The sequence below is a fragment of the Salmo salar genome, chromosome ssa09 (genome assembly GCF_905237065.1).
Source record: "Salmo salar chromosome ssa09, Ssal_v3.1, whole genome shotgun sequence".
Classification (NCBI taxonomy): Eukaryota; Metazoa; Chordata; class Actinopteri; order Salmoniformes; family Salmonidae; genus Salmo; species Salmo salar.
This window is the reverse complement of record NC_059450.1, coordinates 26,456,525-26,467,002: the sequence shown is the minus strand read 5'-3', so window position 1 is coordinate 26,467,002 and position 10,478 is coordinate 26,456,525.

The window sequence follows — 10,478 nt, the reverse complement described above, 5'->3', positions numbered from 1 at the left end:
AGACAATTGAGTCGACCATAAAGTGTATCCTAATGCTAATTATTATACAATAACAAATATATTGAATGTTATTCACATTTTCTTAGAAATATTAATTTTAATTATAACAGTTTCCTGTTTTGATGTAGTTTTTTGATGACAGCTTTGCACACTCTTGGCATTCTCTCAACCAGCTTCACCTGGAATGCTTTTCCGACAGACTTGGAGTTCCCACATATGCTGAGCACTTGTTAGAAGATTAGAAGATTTTTTTCTTTAACGAGTCGGACACAAAGGATTTACTCCAGACACCCGACAAGGCCCTCGTCCCTGTCATTCTTAGGAGAAAGAGACGGAGATAGTGGGGACGTAGGTCTGGATGCCTTGTAAGGATCCGACAGCGAGTAGGTAATCTGCCTTTTCCATTGGTCCTATTAGCCAATGTACAATCATTGGATAATAAAATAGACTAACAATGAGCACGAATATCCTACTGTACCAACGGGACATTAAAAACTGTAATATCTTATGTTTCACCGAGTCATGGCTGATCGACAACATGAATAACATACAGCTGGCACATTTTATGCTTTTTCATCAGGATAGAACAGCCGCCTCTCGTAAGACAAGGTCTATGTATATTTGTAAACAACGGCTGGTGCACAAAGTCTCGAGGTTTTGCTTGCCTGAGGTAGAGTATCTCAGGAGAAAGTGTTAGACCACACTATTTACCAAGAGAATTTTCATCTATATTCTTCATAGCTGTCTATTTACCACCACAAACCGATGCTGGCAGCACTCATGAGCTGTATACGGCCATAAGCAAACAGGAAAATGTTCATCCCGAGGCCGCGCTCCTAGTTCCGGGGATTTTAAAGCAGGGAAACGTAAATACCTTTTACCTAATGTCTACCAACATGTTAAATGTGCAACCAGAGGGGAGAAAAACTCTAGACAACCTTTACTCCACACAGAGCGATGTGTACAAAGCTCTCCCTTGCCCTCCATTTGGCAAATCTGACCATAATTCTATCCTCCTGATTCCTGCTTACAAGCAAAAACTACAACAGCAGGAAGCACCAGTGACTCGGTCAATAAAAATGTGGTCAGATGAAGCAGGTGCTAAGCTACAGGACTGTTTTGCTAGCACAGACTGGAATATGTTCCTGGGATCCTTCCGATGGCATTCACTGCCTTCATCAATAAGTGCATCGATCACTTCGTCCCCACAGTGACGTACATACCCCAACAAGAAGCCATGGATTACAGGCAACATCCACACTGAGCTAAAGGGTAGAGCTGCCGCTTTCAAGGAGCGGGACTCTAACCCAGAAGCTTATAAGAAATCCCGCTATGACCTCAGATGAACCATCAAACAGGCAAAGCGTCAATACAGGACTAAGATTGAATCGAACTACACCGGCTGCGACACTCGTCTGATGTGCCAGGGCTTGCAAACTATTACAGACTACAAAGGGAAGCACAGCCGCGAGCTGCCCAGTGACACGAGCCTACCATTATTTCTATGCGCGCTTCGGGGCAAGTAACACTGAAACATGCATGAGAGCATCAGCTGCTCTGTAGCCGATGTGAGTAAGACCTTTAAACAGGCCAACATTCACCAGGCCGCAGAGCCAGACGGATTACCAGGACATGTACTCCACTGACGAACTGGCAAGTGTCTTCACTGACATTTTCAACCTGTCCCTGACTAAGTCTGTAATACCAACATGTTTCAAGCATACCACCATAGTCCCTGTGCCGAAGAACACTAAGGTAACCTGCCTAAATGACTACCGACCCGTAGCATTCACATCTGTAGCCATGAAGTGCTTTGAAAGGCTGGTCATGGCTCACATCAACACCATTATCCGAGAAACCCTAGACCCACTGCAATTTGCATAGCGTCCCAACAGAGCCACATATGATGCAATCTCTATTGCACGCCACACTGCCCTTTCCCACCTGGACAAAATAAACACCTATGTGAGAATGCTATTCATTGACTAGAGCTCAGCATTCAACACCATAGTGTCCTTAACTCATCACTAAGCTAAGAACCCTGGGACTAAACACCTCCCTCTGCAACTAGATCCTGGACTTCCTGACTGGCTGCCCCCAGGTGGTTAGGGTAGGTAACAACACATCCGCCACGCTGATCCTCAACACAGGGCCCCTCGGGGGTGCGTGCTCAGTCTCCTCCGGTTCTCCCTCTTCACTCATGACTGCATGGCCAGGCACGATTCCAACACCATCATTAAGTTTGCCGATGACACAACAGTGGTAGGCCTGATCACTGACAGCGATGAGACAGCCTATAGGGAGGAGGTCAGAGACCTGGCCGTGTGGTGCCAGGATAACAACCTCTTCCTCAATGTGATCAAGACAAAGGAGATGATTGTGGACTACACAAAAAGGAGGACCAAGCACGCCCTCATTCTCATCGACGGGGCTGCAGTGGAGCAGGTTGAGAGCTTCAAGTTCCTTGGTGTCCACATCACCAACAAATGATCATGGTCCAAACACACCAAGACAGTCGTGAAGAGGGTACGACAAAGCCTATTCCCCCTTAAGAGACTGAAAAGACTTGTCATGGGTCCTCACATCCTCAAAAAGTTCTACAGCTGCACCATCGAGAGCATTCTGACTGGTTGCATCACTGCCTGGAATGGCAACTGCCTCCTACCGCAAGGCACTACAGAGGGTAGTGCGTACAGCCCAGTACATCACTGGGGCCAAGCTTCCTGCCATCCAGACCTTCTATACCGGCCGGTGTCAGAGGAAAGCCCTAAAAAGCCCTAAATCTCCAGCCACCCTGGGCATAGACAGTTCTCTCTGCTACCACACAGCAAACGGTACCGGAGCGCCACGTCTAAGTTCAAAAGGCTTCTTAACAGCTTCTACAACAAGCCATAAGACTGCTGAACAGCTAATCGAAGGGCTACCCAGACCCCTCAATTTACGCTGCTGCTACTCTCTGTTATTATCTATGCATAGTCACTTTAACTTTACCTACATGTACAGTTGAAGTCGGAAATTTACATACACTTAGGGTGGAGTCATTAAAACTAGTTTTTCAACCACTCCACAAATTTCTTGTTAACAAACTATAGTTTTGGCAAGTCGGTTAGGACATCTACTTTGTGCATGACACAAATTATTTTCCAAACATTGTTTACAGACAGATGATTTTACTTATAATTCACTGTATCACAATTCCAGTGGGTCAGAGGCTTACTGTGTTGACTGTGCCTTGGAAAATTCAGCTTGGAAAATTCCAGAAATTGATGTCATGGCTTTAGAAGCTTTTGATAGGCTAATTGACATCATTTGAGTCAATTGGAGGTGTACCTGTGGATGTATTTCAAGGCCTGCCTTCAAACTCAGTGCCTCTTTGCTTGACATCATGGGAAAACCAAAAGAAATCAGCTAAGACCTCAGAAAAAAATTGTAGACCTCTGCAAGTCTGGTTCATCCTTGGGAGCAATTTCCAAATGCCTGAAGGTACCACATTCATCTGTACAAACAATAGTACGCAAGTATAAACACCATGGGACCACACAGCCGTCATACCGCTCAGGAAGGAGACACGTTCTGTCTCCTAGAGATGAACGTACGTTGGTGCGAAAAGTGCAAATCAATCCCAGATCAACAGCAAAGGACCTTGTGAAGATGCTGGAGGAAACAGGTACAAAAGTATCTATATCCACAGTAAAAACGAGTCCTATATCGACATAACCTGAAAGCAAGGAAGAGGCTACTGCTCCAAAACTGCCATAAAAAAGCCAGACTACGGTTTGCAAATGCACATGGGGACAAAGATTGTTCTTTTTGGAGAAATGTTCTCTGGTCTGATGAAACAAAAATAGAACTGTTTGGTCATAATGACCATAGTTATGTTTGGAGGAAAAAGGGGGAGGCTTGCAAACCAAAGAACACCATCCCAACCGTGAAGCACGGGGGTGTCCGCATCATGTGGTGGGGGTGCTTTTCTGCAGGAGGGTCTGGTGCACTTCACAAAATAGATGGCTTTATGAGGAAGGAAAATTATGTGGCTATATTGAAGCAACATCTCAAGAAGTTAAAGCTTGGTCGCAAATGGGTCTTCCAAATGGACAATGACCCCAAGCATACTTCCAAAGTTGTGGCAAAATGGCTTAAGGACAACAAAGTCAAGGTATTGGAGTGGCCATCACAAAGCCCTGACCTCAATCCTATAGAAAATGTGTGGATAGAACTGAAAAAGCATGCGCGAGCAAGGAGGCCTACAAACCTGACTCAGTTACACCAGCTCTGTCAGGAGGAATGGGCCAAAATTCACCCAACTTACTGTGGGAAGCTTGTGGAAGGCTACCCAAAACGTTTGACCCAAGTTAAACAATTTAATGGCAATGCTACCAAATACTAGTTGAGTGTATGTGAACTTCTGACCCACTGGGAATGTGATGAAAGAAATAAAAGCTTAAATAAATCACTCTCTCTACTATTATTCTGACATTTCACATTCTTAAAATTAAGTGGTGATCCTAACTGACCTAAGACAGGGAATTCTTACAAGGATTAAATGTCAGGAATTGTGAAAAACTGAGTTTAAATGTATTTGGCTAAGGTGTATGTAAACTTCTGACTTCAACTGTATGTTAACGTGAGCTATTTTGAGCACTTTTCTCTTGGGATGTTTACATGTTTTCATTGCTTTACTGGGATGCTTCGCAGAAGTAGAAATTGTCATGTTCCTACTAGGGCACACCGCCTCAGTGCTAACAGTATAAATCTGGTTCATATGCTGTAGGATCCTGTCACGTCCTGACCAGTATAAGGGTTATTTGTTATTGTAGTTTGGTCAGGACGTGGCAGAGGGTATTTTGTTTATGTGGTTCGGGGTGGTGATTTATGTAGTAGGGTGTTTGATTTATTATTTCCGGGTTTTGGTCTATGTTCTATGTTTTGTATTTCTATGTTCTTTCTGGTTTGTTGTATGTCTATGTTTAGGTTGATGTGGGGTTGGACTCTCAATTGGAGGCAGGTGCTTTCTCGTTGCCTCTGATTGAGAGTCCTATATATGGGTAATTGTTTGGTTTGGTGTTGTGGGAGATTGTTTCTTGTTTTGCATGTGTGAGCATAACAAGACTGTTTTGTTGTTCGTGCGGTCTTCGTTTGTTATTTTGGTGTTCTCATTATTTAAAATAAATACAAGATGAGCATCCACATTCCTAATGCGTTTTGGTCCTCTATTCCCGACGACAACCGTTACAGATCCACAGAGTCATTCAGGGAATTTAGAGAGACATACATTCGGTTCCTTATTACCAACGCCCCTGGTATAATGTACATTTGCTTAAGAATTATGACAACTCACTGTCACAATGGTAGGGATTAACTGAGCTGGGCTTGGTTCATTGATAAGTCGTTGTCTCAACGCAGCCTTATAATGCAATGAAAGGATCCAGGAACCCAAATGATTTGGGTGGATCGCATCCTCCTTATATTTTGTTTCCAAAAGGTATTGTAATTGTCAACAAAAATTACACCCATTGAGCTGCAATAATCACATAACCAATTGTGAAGAGAAAGGATCCTGCTAAAGCGTTCAATGCCACGATTCAGAGGGCACAGGGCCAGATATGATGGGTATTTTATTAGTGTCTAGCAGAGACTCAATCAGCTCTTTAAAATCCAGTTTCAACTGTTCAGAGCTGCCCTTCATAATGTCATTAAAACCCACATGGACTATGATAGAATCAATTTCCATGTCCTGATGTAGCACATCCGGAAGCAGCTTAGTAATGTCACTTACTCCAGCTCCGGGATAGGACATTGTTTTTGCACCAGGAACGGTCACATTTCTTACCATGGAACTGCCCAAATTCACGGCTGGCAAGAAGGACGAGGAAATCCGCCCACTCCCAGGCTTCACAGGATTCGGAGAACCATTTATGGACAGGCGAGTGGCAGGATAACTTGAGCCTGTTGCTCCCGGAGCCTGGTGCAGGCCTCCGACAGATGGAGAAGCCCCGCTCGATTCAGAGCAGGGACGGAAGGTTGCCGAGGTCAACTTCGAAATCGTATGAGTAGGCACTGCGGCCACAGACACAGGTACCCCCAGTGACGAAGGTGCAGGAAGATCAGGCTCCAGGACGGCAAAACGATTAATTGTTTGTATCCGCACCGGGTCTCTCGTTGGGAGTGTAGACTGCTTTGCAGGAGGTCGCTGTCTTCGGCTTCCACGGGTCGTGACATGCAACCATGGTTGATTGCCATGCTCCTCTTGCTGTGCCCCTTCGACTCCGCTCTCAGATGGGGGAGCTCCTGGCAACACCGGCCAGTCGGATAACGACAAACGACAAGGCGGAGATGCATCCAACAAGCACGAACGCCATCCAGCCACCAGCATAGAAAAGGTAAACATTCCACTCTACGTTTTCCCCAGTTTCTTACGTAGGCTGGCACATGATCAAGGAAACCCCCTCAAGCCTATAATCCTCAGCAAGCGAACAATTGCCGCATTGGAATTCATTAGTAATCCGGGTTGTCCAGAAACAAAGCGTAGTAGATACAGCTACAGCGCTGGAACCATTCATTTATTTTTCCAAACAAAGTGGGCTCCATTGCAAAACTCATCAGGGACTAACTTCGTTAGCTTGATGGCTAGCAGCTTAGCGTCTCTGTCAATCAGGCTTCAACCTGTCTGTTAAGTGGGATTCCGGGACAAGAAATAGGTCTCCTAGCTGTTAAAAGCTAACTGCGTTGCCGAATTCACACAAAAACAAGTTTGGTATTTATATTTAACGAACATTGGTTATGTTTTAGTCAAAAATAACAAACCGAGTGTTTCCAGCATACAGTGTTCAGCTGTGCAGTCTGATGACGTAGGCTCAGAGGAAAAGGAGTTTGTGTAAACTGATTTGTGAGCCAAATGTGTTTAAGGTCTAGTAGCATATTTAAAAGGATCCACCTTCCATGCGGATCTGTTTTAACAGTTCGGATGAAAATTATTGTTAATTAATATTATCACTCCTTTTGAATTTCTTTGCCCATGGGAGAAATATATTTCGCCCCCGCCCAGTCCTTTTTCCATACAACTTTGTCTAACGGTATTGAAAGATTAGTGGAATCTGTGTGGGTAGCTGGACAGGTATGATGACTGACAGTGAGGGTGAACAGGTGGTCACGGGTCAGGTGACAGAGGAATGGATGAGACTGAGGCAGGAATTCCTTTAACCATACAGTGGTATATTTACTGAGTAGTCTGTGGTGGATTCATGGACGCACAGAACTTCTGGATTTGATAGAGTGAAGGAAGAGAAAGCGGCGCTGTCAGGCGATGGGGATTTACTCCTTTTATGGAGTGGGGATCTGTCGGACAATGAATTAAAGGATTATTCCACCAACTCCATGGGCTTTTTCTACAGGTATAGAATGAGTTTCCTACAAACAATTCCCTCTCTTTTAGCCAGATAAAGACTCATCTTCTTTTCTTATTATCTGCTAAGCCATTACAATTATAACTAGCTATGCTTATTTCACCACTTACCATTATGAGATACAACTTTTGATTATACTTACCATAATATATGTTTGTAAACTTAAAATTAAGAATTACCATGATAATTGAGCAGGAATGGGATGATTTGATGAACCAACATCTAGTGCTAGCTGATGGAGCTCGTATACCTCCCTTACCCCCAACATCCACACATGCTGGTCCCCGTTATGACCCATCTTTCCAAGCACCTCTGTGCAGTCAGACCGTTTGATTATTCTGTGCCGCCAGGGCCACAATAATATGCACCCTCTCTGATTGTCTGAGTGTGACTCACTCCCCATGGGTTATTGCAGCGAGTGTCGCCAGCACTGCCACTACCTGGGTGAGGTACTCTACCGAAATTACTACCGGCTAGGTACGAGGTCGTCAAGGGTCTCATTAGCAGCTTTGAGAAAATCCTTGTATATTATGCTCACCCATTAGGGGGCTTTGGCTTTTGGACCAATCCTGCCTGGCAGGCTCTGACTCTCGAGAGTGCGGTGCTGATTTAGTGGGCTGCTTTAGTTCACCTTTCTGTAATGGCTGTGTAGGCTACTTGCAATAGGCCTATAAAACTGATAAGGACTCCTCCTTAGGGGGTGGATTGCTCAGGTCGATGTCTAGGATATAGGGTTGGCACCGTTCCATCATAAAAAAAATTATATATTTGTATTTTAATTTTAGAATGTATATCCCATATCTTCGCAAAAGTGAAGACTCGCTCTGTCACAACTCCTGCTCACAGACACACATGGGCTCTGGCATTTGTAACCATTTCCCTTACTGTTTTGATAATGTTACTTATATACTGTACTGTGTCACCGACACTCCATCCCACCCATCTGTCTCTTGGAATACAAAACTGGTTTTGTTCTTCAGCTTATTTGTACACCTCATTGTTGGGGTGGCAGGGTAGGCTAGTGGTTAGAGCATTGGGCAAGTTCGAGTCCCTGAGCTGACAAGGTACAAATCTGTCGTTCTGCCCCTGAACAAGGCAGATAACCCACTGTTCCTAGGCCGTCATTGAAAATAAGAATTTGTTCTTCACTGACTTGCCTAGTTAAAAATAAAATTGTTCTTCATTCCTGCATGCCTTTTCTTGTTGCTGGTATTCCTCCTCGGTTTGCTGGTGAGTTGGCAATCTAGTCAGAGCCTGACTCCACAGCCTGTCTCTTCAGACTCCGGGGCCAAGTGGAACAGAGAAAGCTGCACGTACAGCAGGAAGGGGATTAAACTCCTAAGCAGGCAACCTTGCACCAGGTAGAGCAATGTCATCACTCAGCTGGAGGGAGACTGGCCTTGTTTCTGACACCTGTTTCTTCTTAAGGAAGTCCAAGTAGCGCAGTGAACAATATATCCTCTCCACATACTCCATACTGGGAAGAGCACTAACTCTTGCACTAACTTTCTTTGATAAGTGTAACGTTAATGTTTTACCGTCAATACCTGAACATAGGGTAAAGATGACTGGAAATACCAACTTCGTCATTGCACTGGTCTTTGCTGACTGCATGAGATTTTCTACATTATAAATCTCATGCTACAGGTGGATTTACACCTCACAAAAACAGCTAAATTATTGCCTGTTTCAGCTGGTAGTGTCTCGCTATTGTAAGGCCACTATAGCTACCTATTAGTGCTGGTAGCAGAAGTGAGACAGTGGTTTCAGTCTGATCTGGGATCTGTGCTGCTGATCCTCTCCAGCCTTCTCTCCTCAGCCAGTCGCTAACGAGCCACATGTGTGAGGATCTGTAAATTGGGCTGGAATGCCGTGCTGTACCCCCTATCCACCCCCCAACTCCACTGCTAGAGATAAGGGAGCTAGCAACAGCTGGGGATGTCTCCCCCAGCAGATCCCTTCTGCAGATATGCAGGTTAGATTTTCCCTCCCCTTTGCTCTCATCTCTCTCTTCCCCCCTCTCTTTCTCACTCTCACTCAATCCCCCCCCTCTGAGTTCCTTACTTGCATTTCTTCACATCTGTCTGTGTGCCTTCCTATTGCTCTTTGTCACCCCATCTGTTTTCCTTACTCTGCTCTAATTCACCTTTTACTTACATGTAACTCAAGCTGCATCACAAGTCTTCCATTGATATTGATGCATGGTTTACCTTGACTTCCTCAAGTTAGGATTCTGCCCTCAGTCCTCAGTCGTGTGTTACAGAAAGACCAGGAACTTAGCCTAGCAGCTACTATGTTCAAACTGGACATGTGAGTGGTTGGGGTAAACAGAATATTTGAAACATAATATTGCTAATATCAGAGTGAACACATGCGTAATTTGTTGCGGTGAACCTCCTTGGTGTGACACTCAAACCATGTTTTACATAAAGCCACACATGTGCATACCATAAAGAGGAGTACCTTTATTTTGACACCGTATTGCTCCATAGGCAACAGTAAGGCTGTGTAACTAAATGGAACTAGATTAACCATTTCTGAGTGGTTGCACAATGGTGTGAAGAGAAAGTGTTCAGCTTGACAAGGTTAAAGGCCTTTGGAACCAAGGGGATGCTCTTATGAAGTTATTTACACACTCGGAAAAGCTGGATTTTACGTAGTGAAGATTTACGGAGAGAGTAAAAAATGTGTGTGGAATGTAGGAAGTAGCCCATAAAGACCCGGCTCAGCACCTGAAGATGGGCTCACAAACAGGAGTTACTGGTTTAGTTATTCTAGACAGCTATTTGTTGATTTAGACAGGGTTACGGTGAGGTTTAAATGTTTCCTATCATTCAATCTATAATAGTCCCCCCCTCCCCCCCTGTCTTTCAAGTCAAGACCATGGGACTCAAGAGTCTCTGAAAGCTATGGAGCACTCATCTTAGATGTACAATTGAATTGCTTATTCAATATCCAGAAGATAAACAGATATGCATTTGTCTTTCGTAATATAATATCACATTTAATTTCATTTTCAAGACCGTCTACAGTACATTTTAGGAACTTACACTGTGGCCAGTTTATTAGGTAGAC